This window comes from Ochotona princeps, chromosome 5, assembly GCF_030435755.1.
Source record: "Ochotona princeps isolate mOchPri1 chromosome 5, mOchPri1.hap1, whole genome shotgun sequence".
NCBI lineage: Eukaryota > Metazoa > Chordata > Mammalia > Lagomorpha > Ochotonidae > Ochotona > Ochotona princeps.
Window position 1 is genome coordinate 75,419,734 of NC_080836.1, and position 21,555 is coordinate 75,441,288.

The following is a 21,555-nucleotide window of genomic DNA, read 5'->3' on the forward strand; positions in this document are numbered from 1 at the left end:
GGATCTGGCAACTAGAATCACTATGTTCCTATCACTTATTCTGATATCAAGGTTTTAATAGATACACAACTGACCATGGTCTATAGCTGCCTTCCTGGATCCCACCTACTTCCATAAAAGTGAACGTGGCTCTGAGTGAGCAGGCGGAGCTCATTGAAGGTGGAAAGGAGGAAATATGAAATCAATATGAAGATTCATTCTCACTGAAGGATATGGCATTGCTCCTCCACACTTAAGCCTTTTGGATATACAGTGTGTGTGTGTGTGTGTGTGTGAGAGAGAGAGAGAGAGAGAGAGAGAGAGAGAGAGAGAGAGAGAGAGAGAGAGAGAAACAGATGAAAGTAGTAGATGCAGAGTTTCAAATGCCTATATGGATATATCAGGAAACCAAGATTAACAGAATTTGCTCATCTTTCATCTTCTTTGTTCACTCAAGAAAATATTTTTCCTTTTCTATTTTGTTTAGAACACAGTAAAATTAGAGTAATGGATTATACCATTGGTCCTCTGGACCTGTGGGTTCTGAATTCATATTCAACCCTGAATTCAGATTGTGTCCTGAAAATATTTGGAAAATACTGTGTCTGAATTTGTATAAACTTCTCCCCCTTGTCATTATTCTACAAGCAATACAGTATGACAATTATTTATACAGCATTTGCATTGTATTAGTTATCAAAAATAATCTAGAGATGAATTAAATATATGGGAGGAACACACACACCATTTTCTATGAACATACAGCATCTGAGTATCTTGGTATTTGGGGTACAGAATGGGGGTTCTGGAATCAATTCTTTGTAGACAGCAAAGGATCAGAGGACCATTTTCATACAGTCATGCTTGATATAGAACCTCTAATGAAATGCCCAACAATGTAATGTTTGAAGTAAAATATCAATATTTGCTGAGGACACTAACATTTCCCCTGTTCATAGTCTATTTCTTTAGCTCTTTATTTTCCCATGCAATTAATGGAATGTATTCATTTATTTTTAAGTCATCTATGCCTAATTCGCCAAAACACTGATGTTTTGGCTATGTGATATACAAGACGCTTTTACATATATTTCTATTTTACACTCCTTTTCGAGAAACAAAAGTATCTATATTTTCCAGAGTAAATTCATTTAAACAGTAAAAGGTTTAAAGTTGACTGGAAATTCACTGTCTGGTTTCCTTTGTTGGGTTCCTTGGCTAACTCTTGAGCCAAGTAATTGCTTCCTTCAAGAGTTAGGTTGTCCTTGGCTTCTCACGGGCTGGGTTTCCATTCCCAGCAGAGAACCAGTTTTACTCTAGATGTAGTGGCTGCCAGAGCACTTCTATTTTCCATGAGCCTTTCCCAACCCCCTCCTTTCCATCTTTACCCTCAATACAGGCAGTAGTGTCTCTCAAAGCTACTATCTGCTGACAGGGAAATGGCCCTGCAGATCACCATGGCTGGGCTCCTGTAACCCAGTTTCGGCCATCTGGTCACCTTCAGTTCATGGAATGATTTTCTGTCCTGGACCCCACTGCATTCTCCGAGTTCAATTTCAGGGGACAGCTCTGAATAGGCTACCTTGTTCTACATTTCTTGCTAAGTTATCTGAGTCCTCAGAAGATTACAAGTGGCAAAAGGAAGGGATGGGAACTGAGCTCAGTGTTACTTCCAGGGTCCTTCCTAATAAATAATCATACATTGTTCATCTTAGGAATCTAATAATGGAGGACTCCTCCCTCAAACTTAAATGAATGAGTTTGTAAATGGATCTAAAAGGCAGACCAGATAGCTACAGGTTGGCTCTCTTTCCTAAATGTGACAAGCCACAAATTTATCTTTCACATAGTTTGGCTTCTAGAATCAAGCTGTCCCACCTGCAGCACAGGTGGAGCTATGGTAGCTTCAAACTCTTCTTCCACCACTGAACTAAGCTCAAAACGTAGGTATGCGATTCAGCTTCTCTGTGCCTCAGAGAACAAAAACAAGTATTTACCTGCAGGGGCTGTTTGAAGTATTAAATGAGCCAATACTTATAAAGCCCTTACAAATATTTGTCAGCTAAATTACACAATCCACACTTCAATACCCCATGACTGTGGAGGAGGAATGCCAGCAACTCCCACAGGAAAACGAGTTCCTTTTCCAGCAGTTCCTCTCTGGTTCACAACGGCGGTAAATCAAGAGGCATGCTATGTGAGGAGATCCGGATTTTATCCCCAATGGTATATTTTGTGTCAAAATCAGTTCCGAACATGGCACATCGCAAGATACACAGTTTGGCTGTCCACTCAGAAACCCACCAGAGCCTGCAGTTCCAGAGGCAGAACCAACTCAGCTGGGATGTTTGTAATGGACGTTGACATCCGTGGACGCCGCTAAGAAACAGGGATGGGGACTGAGGAAACGGGAGCCTAAGAAGTTACCCTTCACAGTAAACAAACAAACAAACAAACAAACGGCCCTGGGGAGCCGCCTGAATTCCACTCTGCAGCCTCTGGAAGAGGTGTGTTATCTAAAGTGCTTCTATCATGAATAATGATTGAGAAATTGCCTTCCTCGGCTGACTACTGTAGTCCCAGCTTGAACCCCTAGGGCTGACGCTCGCGCCGCTAGCTAGCTATCACTCCGTTGCCCGCGCCTAGAGCCCAGCGAGAAGGACCAGCGGTCAAGGCGAAGGCGAGGGGCAGGAACACTCCGCCTCAGCCGGCGTTCCAAGGTCACACCGGCGCCCCACTACTTGCCTGGAGCCTGATTTCTGAGGACGTCTCCGAAGAAGCTGCCTTTGTTTACATTTTTGCTGAGCTTGGCTCCTCAGCAGAAACCAATACTACCTTCTGGAAGGAGTAGCATCCTGCAAGTGTAGACAGCACTGCGGGGAGCAAAGTTCATTTTCCTCGGTAGGGGAGGATGATTCTCTTGAAACATGTGGGGGTCATAACTGAATATTTGAATACCAGGGGGGTGGGCGTCTCCGGGAGGTGGAGGTTTGGGATGGAGGGAGAAAGCGAGGAGGTTGCTGTGGGGCAAAGTGCGGAAGCTTGTGTGGGGGATTCTTCTAGAAAGTGGGGTGGGAGAGGAGCTGGGGAGGGCGTGTGGCGAGAAGGGAACTGTGTCAGAACGTGCGTGCGAGCGGATACAAAACCCCAGAGAGGCGTGAGTCCGCGTCGCGTGTGCGAGCCGAGCGAGGGGCGCCGGCCGGGGTGTGTGCGCCTGGTGAGTGACACCGAGGGGCGGGCTGGCCGGCGGGCCGGCGGGCGGGGGCAGCCTGCGAGGGGCGGGAGCGGCCCTGCCGGCGCGGGCCGAGCCGGAGTTGTCAGTGAAGGAATCCAGTCCGGGGCTGAGCCGGCTGCGCCCTCCGCCGCGAGCGCCTGCAGCGCGGGGCGAGCCCGGGACGGCGCGCGGCCCAGGCGGTGGTTCGGCTCGGCCCGCCCTCCTCCGCGCCCTAGGAGCCACCACAGCTAGCGGCGCCTCCCCGCCCCCCGTCCTCACCCCAGGTCCCCACAGCGACCGCGCCCCCGGTCCTCAGCCCGGACCCTGGACGGAGCGGTCGGCTTCCGCCAGCGGAGGTAAGCCGGGGACCCCAGGCCGCCGCCGCCGCCATCCGAGACACCCTCCCCCAGCTCCTCACCCGGCAGCCCGGGCCGGCACGCGCGGGACGCGGACGGGCGCACCGCTGCGGCGGGGCCTGTGTGTCGGGGCTGGAGGCTCGGCTCGGCACGGCCCCGGGGCCGCGCGCTCCGCAGCCGGGGCCGCCCAGCCCCCGCCGCCGCCTCCTGGGGCGCTGGGTGTGGCCCGCGCTGGGCGACGCCGCCTGGAGCTGGCGACGCGGACCGGACGCGGAGGTCGCCGAGCTCCTTTCCGTGGCCGGCGCGGGCGAGCGGGAGGAGGCACTGACCCCGGCGCACACTCGGCGCGCCCGGGGCGAGCGTGCCGCGCTCCGACGTGGACCCGCCCGCCCCGGATCTGAATCGCCCACGGCCACGGTCCCTCGCCTGCCCTTCTCTCCCGCGCGGGCGCCCCCTTCCAGTCCCAAGCGGGAGTGAGACCCACCCCCGCCCGGCTCCCGCTGGCTCGCCTGCTCGCTTCCAGCCGTGGAGTTGCCCGCATCCACGGGACCAGACCAGTTACCGAGGGTCTCCTCGGTGTCCCTCTACTACTGCCTCCCCACCGGTAGTCTGGTCCCCAGGCGTTCTCGCATCTGCGCCTCGAGAGCAGGAGGGAGTGATAGGAGTAGCGGCTGAGCGCCTTGGCAGAGGGAGGAAGCGGTGTACCCGGTGCCCGCAGCGGGCCGGAGCCACAGGCTTAGGGTCTTCCCCTGCAAGCGACAAGGTCCCTCGAGCTGCCCCAATACACCTGACTGCCGGCCGCCTGTGTTGGCCTGCGCGGCGGCAAGCTGACTGAAAGGCATGCTGCGAGCGACCCAGAGTTGGCTGCACAGGATGCGCCCAAAGATGTGCATCCTGGCGAGTGTTACTTGCCAATTCCCCCCCCCACCCCCCGTAGAGTGGGGTGTGTTTTGTGAACTTCAGGAGCCTTTTCAGTTCCCTGCGTGCCCTGGCTTTAGCGAATGCCAAGGCTTTGGAGACCTAGCACTTTGGGTAAAGTCTGTGCAGCATTTTTCTTTGGAGTGTGTAATTCAGGGACTATAGCTTGAGAACTAGTGAAACCCCTTGAACTTGAAACAGGGCCTTTTTCTGTGTTAACGTGTACTGTGTACTATGTTCACTTGCTTAGCGAAACATTTTCAAAGCATCATACTAAGTACCAGATCCCCAGAAGCTTGCGTATTTTAACAAAAACATAGCTAAAATCCTAGAACCTGTGCAGAGAAAAGAGGTTGGATGCAACTATGGGAAAGTAAAACTCGTGTGACCTTTATAACATCGTTGGAGTTTTTCTGCCAGGGACGATTCATTGCCACGGTGATTGATTTTGTTTTCCAAAGACGAAGCAGATGTGCAGAATGGCAGGGAAAGCAGAGGGCAGGAAGTCAGGGATGGCTTCATTCTGGAAGAAAAACAGGAGATTCGAGTAAGAAGATCAATTCTGTTTAAAGATGTTCTGAAAATAAAGCATGAAGTTGCCTGTGGATAGAGTATTTTATAGCTCATAGGAAATTGTGCTACTTAAGCAGAAAGTATTGTGCAGCTTTTATCAAGTAACTATAGTATTTAAAAATATGGTGTATGATAAAATTTTGTTGGATCTTTAACTGGAGAAAAAAAAATCTTGGGAATGGTTTTGCTATTTGGACAGTGCAAATACAACTGCAGAAAGATTTGGAATTAACTCACATTGGGTAACAAACTGTGTGTGTGTGTGTGAGAGCGTGCAAAATTTTGTATCTGTGACTTTATAAACACACACTACTGACCCCAAATCTGCAAAAAAAAAATGCAATCACTCGAATGCAGAGAATATTTACAAGGTTAAAAAAAAAAGACCAAACATCTGAGAAAGAAGTATATTAATTGGTAGTTTTATTTCTTCTTTAATCCTTGGAAATATGAAATTATTTCCTAAGAGTCAACTTAATGTAATGTGCTCATGTGGATGACACACCAACCAAGACTCTTTTGTATTCATTTGTTTGATGGAGCCCTCTAAGGCAAGCCTGCAGCTCACACTGACTTTCAGGTGAGCATTGCAGAGAGGCTTCTATGGGCTAGCCAAGCCACTCTGCCACATCAGTAACGATCCAGGAGAAAAAACACAGGGACCACATGCTTGCTGTCCTTGAAACACTGCCCATGTGTGCAGCGTTTTCTGGATCACTTTTGCTATCTGAATATTAACACTTTCCACTGCAAGTTAAATTCTAGACATTTCACACTCTGCCCAGCCTCTCTATCTGCAAACAGGGATGTCATTAACAAGGAATATTCTTTAGTGGCAGTGTTGGAGCTGCATTGCTGGGCTTTGCTGCCTCTACGTGGTTTGAATAGCATCTTAAGAGAAGAGCTAACACAAGAACTTTGGGATACAGTTTTGACAAGGGAGAGGAAGGTGAGTATGCACCTGGTACAGTCTAGTCTCACCCTGTGACAAGAGTGCAGTGAGTTTTATATGCACAAGGCAGGCAATGCACAGTCACTGCCCAATAGTACTATTTCCCAGTCATCTTCTGTGGTGGTTTGACTGTTACTTGACTGTAATAGTTGAATCCAGTGTTTGGTATAATTTCCCTGCACAGCACAGTAGCTTTTCAAAGCATGACATGGGCACAAGATGCATATATGTCATATAGACAGATGTAAATGATTGGGTCTGTTTATTAATCTCTGAATGGTTGTACATAATTCTAATTATCATTCTATCCCTGTTCCACCTTAGAATATAATCACACAATTAAAATAGGATATTCATTATACATATAATGACCCAGTAAACAGAAGTATAAAAGAATAACAAACCTTTTGTGTTTATCTTCCCTTTTTAAAAGTAATCTTCTATAAAGATGTTGTTTCCTTGACATGTCAAAATAGCTAATTTGGAGTTGTGGTAGTTGTTATGTAAATAGGCCATATGTTGACTTTTTTGCAGAAATTTTATTCGTTTAGTGTTGTGACAGCGGAGAGGATCCCCAAAGCACCATAGCTGAGAACAAGTAGCTGAGAAGATGTAGGTCTCTTTGCTGTTTATATCAGCTCATTATTTTTTAGTAGCTTGTATTATTCAAATAAAAATTCTTAAATGTGATGCTGAGTGGGGGGATTCCCAGAGCCTATGAAACTGTCACATAATGCAAAATAATTAATAAAAAAAATGTGATGCTGTTATTTCTGCTTAAATCATAAAAGTGTATATCCCTAATACTGATCCAAACTTCTCTACCATTTGTCTTGATTAGTGGACCTTCATTGTGGATACCTCCATGTCAGGTTAGAGGCCACAGGTCTGATAACAAACTTTTGCTATTCTCTGATAAATGTATTCCTTTTATTATGAACAAACTTTGCTTGTCTTGATAATTTCAGAATTCCTGCCATCATCCAGACTGCAGAGCCAGGAACTCTCTCTGATTCCTCTTTCTCACTTGCTCCATGAAATGGTATCCAGTTTTGTGTGCTGTCTCTTTGGAACAGTTGCTCCCAGCCACTCCTGAAAGTCTTTCACATTCTCCACTCTCCCACTTTAAGTCCTGGCTGCTAACCATTGCTGTTTCTAAGGGTGGTTATGATCTCCTACTTCCTGTTCTCATCATAATTTGCATTTTTTTCCTCTTCCACCTACATGTACCATGTTCACCTTCCAAAAATTCTTTTCCTTAGAACTCTTCAAGGAATCTGAGAAAACTGCTGAACTCAGCTTTATCTGATTTTGAAGCAAATGTTCTTCCCGCTGCAGAAGATTCTTAACTTCAGATAGTTTGATGTAGTGTTTCTCAACTTTACGGTGGTACAAAATTCATGCACATTCAGTAGAAACTTGGAGTTTTGATTTTTTCCCAGGCTGGCAGGAGGCAGTGCCATCTTGTATAGTGCTGGGCAGCGGAGGTAGCTTAGCTGCAGCTCCTAGCCAGTCCCACAGGCACAGTCACAAGGGGCACAGCATACTGTGCTACCAGTGCTCTTTGGATATGGATATTCAAAAAGCCACAAGAGGTATTCAGTACTTTGTCATGAGATAGGCTTTGCCTTAGTTAAGTTTTTCCAACTGTAGGCTAACATAAGCACATTGAGCACACTGAAGGTACGCTAGGATGTGTTATGCTGTTTGGTTGATATTGGATATCTGAACTTGATTTGTTTCTCTAAAAACGAATTGATTTATTTTCATGTTATTTGAAAGGCAGAGCAGCAGAGAGAGGCCTTCCATGTCTATGATTCACTCTTCAAATACCTATGTCAGATAGCAGTAGTCCAGGCCCAAAGTCAGGAGGCTAGAATGCCATCTGGGTTTCCTACATGGGTGATACAGACCCACGGCCTTGAATTGTCATTTCTTACCTCCTGGAATGTACATCAGCAGAAAGCTGAATCAAAAGCAGAGTAGCTGGGACTCAGACCAGTCACTTGGTCACTTAGACATGTACACAGGCATCCCAAGCAGTAATGTCAGTTGCTCTGCCAAACGCCTGCCCCTAACCTAATTTTAATGTAGCTCATGATTTTGCCCAAATTTGGCTTGCTTTCTTTTTTCCTACTGCTTTCCAACATGAATCTTCTAGTCCAATGAGTTGAATCCCACTGTCCTTCAAGGGCAATTCTTTTTCACTTGTACCCTTTTGTTCACACTCTAGAAAAACTATTCTACTTTTCTCTGACCTAATCACATTCTTCAGGGTCAATTCTGCCTGCTCTGATTGTGTATCTCTCACTGGTTTCTTTTCCTGGATCAGTGTTAGTATTTTAGATCCTTACCTCTGTGATTATCATTGTGAGCTTCATCCTTGCTTTCCCAACTAGGCTATAGGTTCATTTAGGGCACTCATATACCTTGTGTGCTACCTTTGAGTCATCTACAGGTCTTTGGTCATAGTAAGCACTTGGAGAGTGAATAAAGGAAGGGTAAGTTTATTTTTACTGAAGAGTTTTATTATTGCATCTGAATAGCTCACCATTATATTTCTAGAGCCCAGCTTACAGCATAGTACCTAGGCATGACCTCTATAAATATTTGTTAATATAGAAATGAATGTTGACATTGGACGAAAGGGACAGGCACTTGAAGGAGAAATCTGTCAAGGAGTTTTGTGACATTTTTCTTCACTGGTTCTAATCAGCTTTCCCATTCATCAGCTTTGAGGATTCTGAGGACTCTGCATTTCCCAGAGTTGAGATAATGATGGAGTCTGGCAGTTGTGAGATGGAATTAAGGAGACTGGAGTTATTTTAAGGTGGAATGATGGGTCCCAGTAGTGAGCAAAAATAAAACCATTCAGGCTTTATGCCAGTATTTTATACATAAAATAATTAGGCTAGAGTTATCAGTTACATAAAAGTTTGGTTAATCAGTTCCAAAGCTCCAAACTGTATTGCAGGGCTGCCCAGTCTTTCCATTTACAAGCATCTTTGGAAATTGAAAACCAGATTCATCTGGGGATCTGTTTGAGGGTGAAAAGTGATGCTGGGAAGAGTATGCCACATCCATCTTTTTGTACTTGGGATAAAAGTCAATTCCTTTAACTTTCAGTAAGTCTCATTTTGCACAAAACACCATTTGTGCAGGGAAGGGGTGTATGTATCCTCAAAGCAAAGGCCTACAATTGATCTAAAGAGGAAATCCCCCCTCTGTTGGGTGGGATAGAATGGTGGGAAGGTTCCTAGAGTGACAGTTGTTTGTGCCGATTACTGGCAAGATTTGTGTAAGATTTCAGTAGCTATTACTGGGAGTATAAGGATAGTGGAGGTGGAGACCTGGATGCCAGGGTTTTGACTGTAGTACTCTGCCACACCACTGCTGCTTTAAGCTGAAACCCAGTGAAAGTGCTCCTGGGCATTGGTGGTCTGCAGTATTCAGTGATGAAATTTTAAGGATATCTGCAGTAATGAGTTGTGATGCCAAGTGGTGACGACCAAGATGTAGAGTGCAAAATAAATCTTCTAGGCAGTGATCACTGTGTTCCTGGGTAGTATCCAGCTTGCTGAGAATGCTTGAAAAGGTCTCCTGTATTATGGAAATGCCATGGAAAGGTGACACTTTCACAGTAATGTAAATGATTAGAGGTGTACCACAGCCATCTTTGGGATACTGCACAATGCAACAAACAAATTCTGCAAAGAAACACGTGATTAACATAGAAACCTCATTCTGGTTCTGTAGAATTACCTCTAGGGACTGAAAAATCTAGGATCAATGGATAGAGGTGAGTTTGGGGTGATAAGGAAGGTGATCTGTGCTTTTTTTCAGTAGGTGGTCAGCCACTCATCACTATGTGTACAAGCAAAGGCTGTGCCACACGGTATCTTATTTATTCACAAGTGTTTTTTTCCTTTTATCCTCATAACAATGCTGTGAAGTACCTACTGTATCACTCCCATTTTTCTGAAGGGCAGAACTGAAGCCTAGGAGGATTGAGTGGCTTGTAACTTGTAGAGCAGGTGTTGTACCGAGTTTGGGTGTTACATCTAAATGCAGAGAGGGTACAGGGAGTGCTTATATACTGTAGTGAAGAAAGAATACAAACATCAGATGCTTCTTTGAATTTTTCAGGTCCTTTCCTAATGCTGAGAGTTTCTAATTCTTAGGAACCAAGATTCTAAATGTTTCAAAGCACTCATTAATTGTTAGCAGTATCCAATTTCTAGAGCTGCAGAACAAAGTTAATACATTCATCATCACCATCATTTTCATCATAGTTTCCACTCATTAATCATCTCAGTTAAACCTCATAGAAATCTCGATGCAAGAGAGCTTGTGAACTCTTTTAAGAAGAGGACACACAAACTCAGGGAAGTTATGTAACTTAACTAAGTCAGATCTGCAAGTTGATAAATGACAGATGAATCTGTTTGGAGTCTGACCCCCACGCCCCTGCTTCTTACGTCCCCTGTGAGGTAACGCACATGACACTAGAAATATTTAGCTATCATTCTGCCTAGACACAGAGCCATCAGAGAAACCACTCACTATAAAGAATCACTGTGGCTATCTGGGAGATGAGAATTGCCTGAGGTGATGTTTATGTGAAGTCCAAAGGTGTGCTCAAGTCTTGGTAATACACCAAGCTCGCAGATCTGGAACTCCAGGAAATGAGTGACTCCTTTGTGTGTTCAGCATTCCCCCCATTCTCTGCATGATACATGGTACTATTAAAGAAAGCCTTCATGGGTAATTATGTTGTTTATTTTTGTAACAAAGGAAAACCAGTTTTGCGATGGAAAAGTTCTGCCTTCCTTATAAAAGGTAGGCTCTTTCCCCTTACTTTTCTGTTCATCAATCTGAGGCTGATTCTTCTGGCTGCCCACTCTCTGCACAACTTCCTTAGGGACCTCACTCTGCTGTTTCTTGAGGGTATCAGCCATCCTTTTCTTTGAGTACATAAGTATGGAAGGAAACAAGTTCCCCTTGACCCTTTTCTCTGCCTGTTACGTCCCTCTCACTATTAGCCTTTAGTGGCAGCCCCTGAAAGGGCAGGTGATCCTGCGTTCCTTGTATCATTTTCCCTATCCTATCACCTCAGCCCTTGTTTTGAAGGTCATTGCAGAAGCCTCATGACTGGTCTTTTTACCTTCTGCCTGGCCTGCCTTCAGTCCATCCCCCACACGGCTACCTTTCTATGCAGCAAACCTGATCATGACTCTGCTGCCTAAAATCTTTCAGCTCAGTCACTGTATCTTTGGGATAAAATCTGAACTCCCTAGCATGACACAAATGCTCCTTGGTGATCTGGGCCCTGCCATCAGGATATATCTAAATCTACTCTAATGGTGGCCCTGACAGTCTGCCACAGCCCATAACATCCTCCAGTAAAGGAAATGAGTGGCTACAGGAAAGAAGAGATAGAAGGATAGCAGCAGAGGGAAGATGATTAAAACTACACTGTTCAGCCCTGGAGCTTCTGGCTGCATATGACAGTTGAATATTGGAAATATAGCTAATGACAAGTTGAGATAGGCTGTAAGTGAAAAATATGCCCATGTGTTTGAAGGTTTTCTGTGAAAAAAGCAATGTAAAATAATACAGTTAGAATTTTGATTTCACATGGAAGCAGTGCTATTTTAGATATAATAGGTAAAACATGATATTCATTTCACACCTGTGTTTTTAAAGATTTATTTTATTTTTATTGCAAAGTCAGGTATATAGAGATGAGGAGAGACAGAGAGGAAGATATTCTGTCTGGTGATTCACTCCCCAAGTGACCACAACAGCCAGTGCTGTGCTGATACAAAGCCAGGAGCTGGGAGCTCTTCCGGGTCTCCCACATGGGTGCAGGGTCCCAAGGCTTTAGGCTATCCTTGACTGCTTTCTCAGGCCACAAGCAGGGAACTGGATGGGAAGTAGGGCTGCTGGGATTAGAACCAGCACTTGTATGGAATCCTGGCGCTTTCAAGATGAGGACTTTAGCCACTAGGGCACCGTGCTGGGACCACACACCTGTTTTTTTTGTTTTTTTTTTAACATTTATTTCTTTTTATTGCAAAGTCAAATATACAGAGAGGAGGAGAGACAGAGAGGAAGATCTTCCGTCCAATGATTCACTCCCTAAGTGACCACAGCAGCCATTGGTGTACTGATACGAAGCCAGGAGCCAGGAACTTTCTCCAGGTCTCCATGCAGGCAGGGTCCTAAGGCTTTGGGCCATCCTCGACTGCTTTCCCAGGCCACAAGTAGGGAGCTGGATGGGAATTAGAGCTACCCGAATTAGAACCAGCACCCGTATGGAATCAAGCCCATTCAAAGCAAGGACTTTAGCTGCTAGGCCATCACCTGTTTTTAGCACAGCTAATAGAAAGTCTGAAATTCTCTGAGTGGGTCACATAGGTTTTCATTAAATGGTATTGTTACAGAACCCTCTTCTCATTCCTAGGAGATGTGTCCTGTAGGGACAAGCCCATGAGCTTTTTAATGATTATGTTGGCCTTCCTTACATTAAAGAAACAGCAGTTGTTCAGTTACTTAAATCTGGAGGTAACAAGTGAGATTCAGAACTGCAGAGAAGGATTTTGAACACTACCCCAGGAGCCAGACACACAGCATGTGCACAGTGTGGCAAGCACTGTTAAATCCATTCTGTCTCCCAGGGCCTACCCAGTCACCACCAGAGCTGGGAAGCAAGAATTCCTGTGATGCTAGAATTGGAGTTGAGAGGATATGACAGAAGAATGTAGAGTCACATTCCCTGTAAGCCTCCCACCTGTTAGGCACCAGGCAAAACACTGCCAGCCATGTCTCTGAGATCCCCCATCCTGTCTTCGATCCTTCCCAGTGGGCTCAACCCCAGCTCTCCAACTATCTTGTGCTGGCAAATTTATGACTGAATGAGTTGCAAATCTTGGTTGTGCATACATCATACAATATTGTGCATCAAGCAAAATGTTGTGCCAAGAATACCCTACAGAAGTGAGGGCAGCCCAAAAGGCTGTGAGGGACGTGTACCCAACCCATCAGAAAGACCCAGGAAATAGTGATTTGTGTCCTGCAAGATATGTAGAGCTTTATGTGTCCACAATGGAAAATCCATCCAAAGAAAGGAAAGCAGTATGTATCAGCTGAGAGCATTAGGTAAGAAGCCATGGCTATGGAGATGAAAAGTTGGGCAGGTCTAGATTTTAGGGAAGTGTGATGGGCAGGTGATGGGTCTCTTACAGTTCTGTTGAGCCTTTAGGGCTCCCAGAATGTCCTTTCTGGGTTTCAAACTGAGTACCTGAATGGTTGATTTTAGTTGCTCTACTTGGTGGGCATGATAAGGAAATGTTCTAATAAAAAAAAAGAAAAAGACAAGTCTAAAGGTTACACATCTACAGAAAATGGTTTGAATGGAGTGGTGACAACCTTTGTGTTTCAGTTCTCATTTTCAGGAGCTGGGATGAGTCTAGGCCCTTTGCAGGGGAAACACAGCTCCCTTGCATCTGGACCTTAGGGACGCACCCTAGGGCAGGCCAGGCAGTTTACTTGTCATCAGAATTCAGTCTTGGTCTCACATAGTCAAACTTTGTGAGACCAAGGCTTGTGCAACAACTTGCGCTTTGCCTCCCATATTCCCAGGTCCCTGCTTTGAGTCTGGTGTGAGAATTCTGAATTGCCTTGGGAGAGGTACTTGTGGTGCTCTCCAGCTGTCTAGGTCCAATAGAGGTGTCTCTGAGCTCCTCTGCAGGCCTCTCCACTAATGACACCTGCCAGACCCTTGCAGAATTGGAAATTGATCACTTTGGCTGATTGTTGACTGTCCCCTAGTTCCAGGTGCCAGGCATCAAACACTGCTTGCTGACTGGCTGCTCCATTGGTCTCTGGGTCCGGTTTTACCATAAATGTGACTCAGAAGAAGAAAGGAAAGGCAAAGACAGAGTTGGTATTTTTTATGTTAGGAACTAACTGTGTTTGTCTCCAGTGAAAGGCTGATCTTCAGTGTGAATGGTGTGATATGAAATCCATTCTATTGAAAAGGGCTCTTTAAATATGAAGTTTTTGTTTCTTGCTAGTATTCTCTTTGCTAAGAACACTATGAAAAAGAGGACAAGGATTGAGACTTGAAAGACCTGTTTTTGGCTTAGGTAGTTAGGCGGCTGCCTGCAGGAACTAAATTATTCAATGTTCCTGGAACTCATTTATTTATTTATTTATTTATTTATATTTGAAAAGCAGATTTTACAGAGAGAGAGAAGGAGAGACACATAGAGAGGTCTTCTTTCCTCTGGTTCACTCTCCAGATTGCCACAATGGCTGTAGCTGAGCCAGTCTGAAGCCAGCAGCCAGGAGCTTATACATGTCTCCTATGTGGGTGCCACAGGACTTGGGCCCTCCTCTGCTACCTTCCCAGGCTGTAAGCTGGATCAGAAGTGGAGCAGCCAGTACACAAACTAGTGCACATACAGGAAGCTGTCACCACAGATGGAAGATTAGCTGGCTACACCACTGTGCCAGCCCCAGATCTCAGTTTTCTAATGTACAAAGTAAAATAAATAATGCCAGCTGTTGTGTTATGAGTTTGTTATGACTCAGTAAGACAAGCTATCAAGTGCCCATCTCCAGGGCCCTTACTCTGGAGCAAATGCTAAGCTTACTAATATATGCTCCTTTGGTTGAATGATTTTATAGAGCCTCCCTGAGAATGGTTAAGAAGTGAGGAAGAACTCTGGGTCAAGGGACCTAGCTCTCACCCATCTGGTAGTGATGGAGAGCAGCAGGAAGTTGCCTTCATGTTTTGCTGAAGTCCAATACTGCATAATGGTTTGCATTTGTGTAAATATTCATCTGGAGTAAGAACACCATGGAGGGGAAAAAGCCTGTTTACATCCTCTGCCAGGATAACAAAACAGTAGGCAAAACAGGGCTTTGAATCTGAGTAGTTGTGTGACCATCAAAATGTAATTTTATTTTTATTCTTTGCTGCTAAATTACAAATAAAGGAGGCTAACAAAATACCCTGAGAAGGAGGACTCATACAAATTAGACACCAGGGACTGATTTTTCACACTTATTTTGTTGGAGCCATTCTCTCTTTAACTGTGGGATTTGGGGAAGTTCTTTTGTTGGAGCCTTTGTTATTGACAAGAAAGGAAAAAGCTTTAGTACACTAAAGAAAGAATGATTTTGATGGGAGGCAATATTCTCAATGTGGCTTGATTTTCATATATTATAGTGATTAAAATGCTATAACTGAGAAAACTCTTTTATTGAAGTTCTGTAAATAGCAGTGATGGTCCTATTTCATCAAGTTATCATTTATTTTCCTTGTATGAAAGGCAAAGAGACATACACAGAGATTTTTCTGACTACTGGCTCACCCCCCATATACCTGCAACTGTTAGGACAAAGTCAGGAGCCCAAAACTCAATGTAGGTCTTCCACATGGATGTCAGGGACCCTGCTACTTCAAAGCAGTCATCCCCCTGCTGCTTCAAAGGGTTAGAATTAGCAGGAAACTGGAGCCAGCCCTTGAGCTCAGGCCCCTTAATGAGAGATAGTCTCAAGCAGTATCTCAACCACTGTGCCCAAGGCCTGGCCCAATCATGCTTCTGACCAGCAGGTATTTATTACAGTAACACAGGAAGTCCTGTAAGTTGTAAAGGGAAAGGAGAAAGATGTAACTCCAGCTGCTGTGATTGCTAATGTCCCAATTTGGCAGGTGTTTGTGCATTCTTGTTGATACCCCTCCACCTATGAAATCTGGACAGTGGATGGGATTTGGACATGCACTTGGCCTCCAGTGACTTCCTCAGCTCTTGATGCAGTCAGTTCCTCCACTGTCTACCGACTGCCGCAGAGTCGTATCAGTCAAGCTCATGAATGATCCAAGAGAAAATGTAAATCTGTTGACTCAAAAGTTAAAGAAATTTTAAAATGTGGTTTAGTACTAAGTTGTGGTACTGAATATGTAAACTCATTTATTATCCTGGTAAGCCCTGAGCAAGAACAGTTTCAGTTACAGTGGATGATAGCAGCTAAGGTTACCATGGCAACATTAATTTATAATTTCTAAACTTTTGTATAATTTCACCTTCTAGACTCTTCTGAATTGCATTTAGATTTACAGCCTGCCCCACCTCCCCCATTATGGCAAGGGGAATTTAGGTGCTGCTTACAATGAATGAACTGAAGTATCTTCATTAACATTGCTGATAAGAAACTGGAGGGTAATAGGAGGGAAGCACTTAGCCCAGCAGTTAAGGCATTGGTTGTGAGGAGGCCGGTGTCCAGTATTCAAGTGCCTATATTCACAACCCACCTCTAACTACATACCCCTGCTTCCTGCTGATACAGATCCTGGGAGGTAGCAGTGATGGCTCAAGTAATTGGCTTCCGTACACCCACATAGGAGACCTGGGTTATGCTCTTGGCTCCACCCCTAGTTTAGCCTTAGTTAACCTGGGCCTTTGAAGAGTGAACCAACAAATAGATAATGTCTCTCCATACACCCAACTCCATGTGTGTGTGCCTGTCTGTCAAATAAATGAATAAAAGAAATTAGAAGCATGAATGTGGACATTTGAAAGAAATACTGGGTACTGTGGTCTAATGATAACAAGCTGCTGTGCTGCTAAGTGTTAAGCCTATTCATGTTGAGGCATCTGTTTTTTGTGGTGGGACCAGTACTTATTATCAATCATAGGCAGACAAAAATACTTTAACACCCTGTCCTTGTAGTGTGCAGAAAGCTGCCTCTCTGAAGCTTTCCTGTTAGAATGCCATCAAATAAATGTGCAACTTCTGCATGGTAGCTTTTCAAACATATGACTATAGCTGTTATGTGTCCTTACTCTCCAGGGTTATGTGGTTGCAGCAACTTGCGACTATTAGCTCAGTGGTTCACACTCCTTTAAGCAGCAGCCAGTCTGTCCATGCCTCCCCAAATGAGAATCTTGGACTTAACATCCTACCCCCTAAGCTGTAAGCAGTAGAAAGCACTGGACTGCTACAACCTTCTCTCACCAGGATGCTCTTCTTTTGTTAATCTAGTCAAATATCTTCTTGGCCTCCTTTGCAAATCAGGGCAGCATGTTGTTGGTTTATAGACAAAGTCAAATAAGACTGCCAAGTCTGTTTTTCTCAACAGCTGCTAGCAAGCCAGGTCTCCCTTGTTCTGCAGGTGAGCAATTAATTATGTATTTCTCCTTAGAGGGCTTTATATTATTTTGTCTCTTTCTCTGAAATTATTTGTCCTGTTTATTGGAACTCTGCTTAAGTGAGTCACTTAATGGTACTTTCACTTACTAACTACCAATTAGAAAATGATGCTGACTCAGTCATTGATACAGTATTGAATAGGACTGGCCAAAGACACAGTCCTCTCACCTTCTGTAAGAGACTAACTGACATCAAAATGTGCATTTTGTTGCCTTTTTTTTTTTTAAAACAAAAGTTAGCTGGATTATCCTTTGCTTTTATTTGCTTTATTGATTATGAGGCTACAGCCAGGTGACAATTTTATTGGTCACTTTTGAATTATTGTTAAACCTCTAAGGGGAAGCGCAACAAAATCAGTTTTTTTCTTGAGGAATTTGTTACAAATCCTGTCTAGCGAACCTCGCTTTAAATGTATCTTAAAAACAGTTTAGTAAAATAAAGTCATATCTATCATTTCAATTCATATGAGCTTATTTTGTTCAAAGGAATTGCTTGTTCATCATTCAGTTCTCTTTACAGATCATTGTTCTTAAAACAAAATGGTGGGGAGACAGGAAATTACTCTTTGGGTGTCACTCCAACACACTGTTGGATTCACACCTCCTAAAACAGACAGCAATCAAGCTGAGGCATGCCCAAACATTGTGCTGGCGCCTACTTAAATGGTTCCATGACAGTATCTCTAGCATGACTGTGACAAAGAATGCATTGATGGCATTATGTCATTAATGGATGTGCTTTCTCTAAGCAGAAAAATTCTTATTTGAGGAGAGAGGTTTTTCAGTTTATCTTCCTCACATAAATTCTTTGAATTTTTTATTAGCATCAAAATTTTAAAAATACATTTACAATGCTTTCAATACCCTAGTTCATAGTAATTATGAATAACTTCATTTTTTCCACATGCCTTTTGTGCTGGACTAGATACAAAAAAATCTACAGTAGGAATAATAAGACTCAAAGTTAGAAAAAAGCTAAGAACAAATATTGATTTATAAAAATACTAGTATTTGTATAACAGTTTGTATCTTTCAGAATATCAGAATACTGCCATGCATTTTCTTTTATGATGTAAAAAAAAATTCTGGCTGTAAAAAGATACTGCTTGAATTTGGCGAATACTGAAATGGATAAAAAAATAAAAGGTGTCTGAAATTTCATTACTCACAGTTTGTCAGTCAGCAGTTAGTGTGATTTCCTTCCAGCATGTGTTTTGTGTGATCGTTTGAGTGTAGGTGTGTTTTCAGTTAGCCTTTTGATAGTCACCGAAAGTGTACTGAAAAATCAGTGTAACGCAGTAGAGTGTTTTGAAATCACACACTTTGAGAGTCACAACCCTAGCTATCCCACTTGTTTAAACTCTCTAAACTTCAATTTTTCCTCCTAAAAAAAAGGAGGATAATGATGGTGTATACACTTAGTAAATTTACTATAGGAATAAGATGATGCATGTTAATGAAGTATGTAGCCTGGCACTTGGCCCGTAGCATATGCTCAGCCAATGTGAGCTACTATTATACAGGTTTTCTTTCCTATTTTCTTAGCTTATATTGTGGCATAAAATGTCCTTGTCATAAAATATTATTTGAAAAATACTTGGGATAACTGCATAAATTTTAATATATGATTACACCTTAATGTTATCATTTCCCTACAGTTAAACTTCCCAATAGTACCGCTAATATTCTCTGAATTGTTTTGTACATAGGCAACAGATTCTAAATGAACTACTAGTGATATGTCATGAAGAGGCAGAGAAGAATAAAACTTGGTAATTCTTTACTGTCTCTCAGTGTGCCAGGTTATATAATAGGTTCTTCATAGAAAAATTGTCATTTAACCTGTGCACAGCACCTTTGTAGCAACCCTATTTCCCCTGTTTTCAGATGAGAAAGCTCTGAGGAGAGATGAGTGGTTTGTCCAAGGTCATAGAGTAGGGGTGCTAGAGATGGTGCTCAAAGCCAGCTGTCTGATCTCAGAGCTTATGCTTTTCCATTCTGGCATGCATTCACGCCTATCTCTTGGAGGCTTGCAGAATGAATAGTTACCATTGTGCTTTCTACAAAATGTCACTTGGTGCCACATAAAGATAGGACATTTGACTGGGACTCTTGCCTTACTCACTATAGTACCTCTTATGTGTGTATGTTCTTATATGTTTTGGAACCATGCCTCATAAAAATAAGGTATTAACTAAAGGAAATGAAGCATAGATATGATTGTTTGATGAATCAAAACTTCAGGGAAGAAAAAATATACTAAATAATAGAAAGAAAAGTTTTCTTGTTTTAGTTGTTTGGATTAGGCCACAATAACTTATCTCCCCAATAATCAAATAAATCAAATTAGGAATGAAGCAATAACAACTCCCAAAATAAATTGATACTGTCTAAAGGAATTGTACATTTCATTGCTTGTATGTTATGAGTTGAAAGGAAAAAAGCCTTTTAGCCTTAGCTGGAAAATGACATCAGCAAGGATCTGTAAAAATTACTATAGGTCTAAGTATAGGCGAAACGTTAAAGTATATTGGGATAAACCCCTAGAGAATTATTCGGTGAACTGACAGGTTGTCTTTAAAAAGTCAGCCTTTTGGAACATTTATCTTGGCAGCTCTCAAATCTGACTTATAGCATGTAATGTGGCAGCCAATTTTGTAGGAAAAAAATGCATAATTAATATGAAGATGAAGGTGCAGTGATTGCCAGTCACTACCTAACACTCAGTTTCTTAGAACAAAGAAACAAGTGAAGTTGTCTTTTAATAGGGTAATGCTGGCTTGTCATTTTGTAGGTTTCCATTCTTTGTGAAAATGAAAAAGAAAACCCACCATAGTAGTAATATTTCATATCCAAGAGGTGCTTTCTTGCAGAGTTTGTAACCAACTATTGTCTAGTCAAGAAAGTTATCTTAGATGTTTGAATCCTTCAATTTTTTAACCCTTGAGCTTCACACACTTTGGGAGTTAATTCTCCTTTTCCTGCAGTCATTTTGATTCTGGTCAAGGAGGAGAATTATGCACAGTCCTTCACCTTAGTGATAATCACTACTGACCTATCAGTGTCACTCATAAAGCACTAGTCCAAAAGATTGTGGTTCCTGTCAGAACACAGCCACCAGCATGGCTGTTGATAGCATTTCTGCCATGTCCTGTTGCAGGTGGGTAGAGTCCAACAAGTTACATTTGAGTCTTTAGAGTGGAATAGAAAATTCAGGACAATGATTCATCATGAGTTAGGTGTCTATTGTTGGTCAAAGAGATCTAATGTGCCTGAACCCCAGCTCCCACAAACGCTGCTGTGGAGATGAAGCTGTGGCAGAGACAAAGGTCACTGGGAAGATCAAAGTATTCAACAAACTAGTTGGTGAACTCAAAAGTTTCTCATGATTCTTTTCTAAAGTGTTAAATAGTAGGTACAGGTCATCCCTCTGGAGGAGGAGCTACTTACCATTTAAGATAGTTCTTCATGAAAAATTGGAGTATATGCAAAATGGTATCACTCCTAGGGCAAACCATCTTATTAGATCCATCTAACTCTTTGCTTACACTTTACCCAGTAATACTGAGAATGATCCTGGCTCTGCCTTGAAATTCCCAGTATCTTACTTGGCATCTCTCAGAGTTTGAGTGCTTACTCCCAAGGCAGGTTGCTTTAATGAGGAAGTGGTGCCCTCTGGCTTCTATAGGTAGTACACTTGAAAACAAGAATGACCTCCACAGAAGTAGGCATTTAGATCTGCCCTACTGCTCTGAAGAACAAGCACAAATGGTAGAGCTGGTGCATATTTTAGCTTTCAATTTTAAAAAAGACTTCAAGAAAAAGACCTTAAGGTTCAGGAATATGTTCCAACATGATTGAATCATAGAAAATCTTTGATTATTGAAGTGATCATGCTGCTGTAGGGGGAAAGGGAAGAAAATAATAAGTTAGGAACTTTGACACTGGATGGTGTTTATGCAAGCTTTCTGGAAGTCTCTTTTGATTCTTCCTTGTAGTTGTGCTTTATGGAGGCAACAACTAAGAGAAGTTTCTGATCTGGCTGTAAGACAGTGAATTCCAGCCATGAGAATGCACCTACTCCCTTTCCCTAGACTGCTGTGGGTGTACCTCCCTGGCCCTATTGTGCTCAAACTGCCATGACTGGTGGTTGAGTCTTCTAGGAGTACAAGAATTGCTTATTGGCCACCTTTGCTTTGGTTTTACTGTAGGATCCATAAGAAGCTGTTTTGGCAATTACTAACCCCCCCAGAGTTCCCAGGGATAGAGCTAAGTGTTAGATGTAGGTATGCTGTACAGCTTCTGTGGTCACTCAGCAGTAGGGAGCTGACCAAAAGCCCA

General features: G+C 43.2%; 1 protein-coding gene across 2 annotated transcripts in view; it reads left to right on the forward strand.

Moving 5' to 3' along the window:
- Positions 1–3,399: 3,399 nt before the first annotated feature.
- SPATS2L (spermatogenesis associated serine rich 2 like) overlaps positions 3,400–21,555 on the forward strand; it is a 174,077-nt gene continuing 155,921 nt past the window's right edge. The window contains exon 1 of one of the 2 annotated variants that reach the window (XM_058664801.1): positions 3,400–3,549. The gene's annotated coding sequence lies outside the window, so the exon portion shown is untranslated. The remainder of the gene's footprint in view (positions 3,550–21,555) is intronic. The other variant, XM_058664802.1, reaches the window with a different exon arrangement.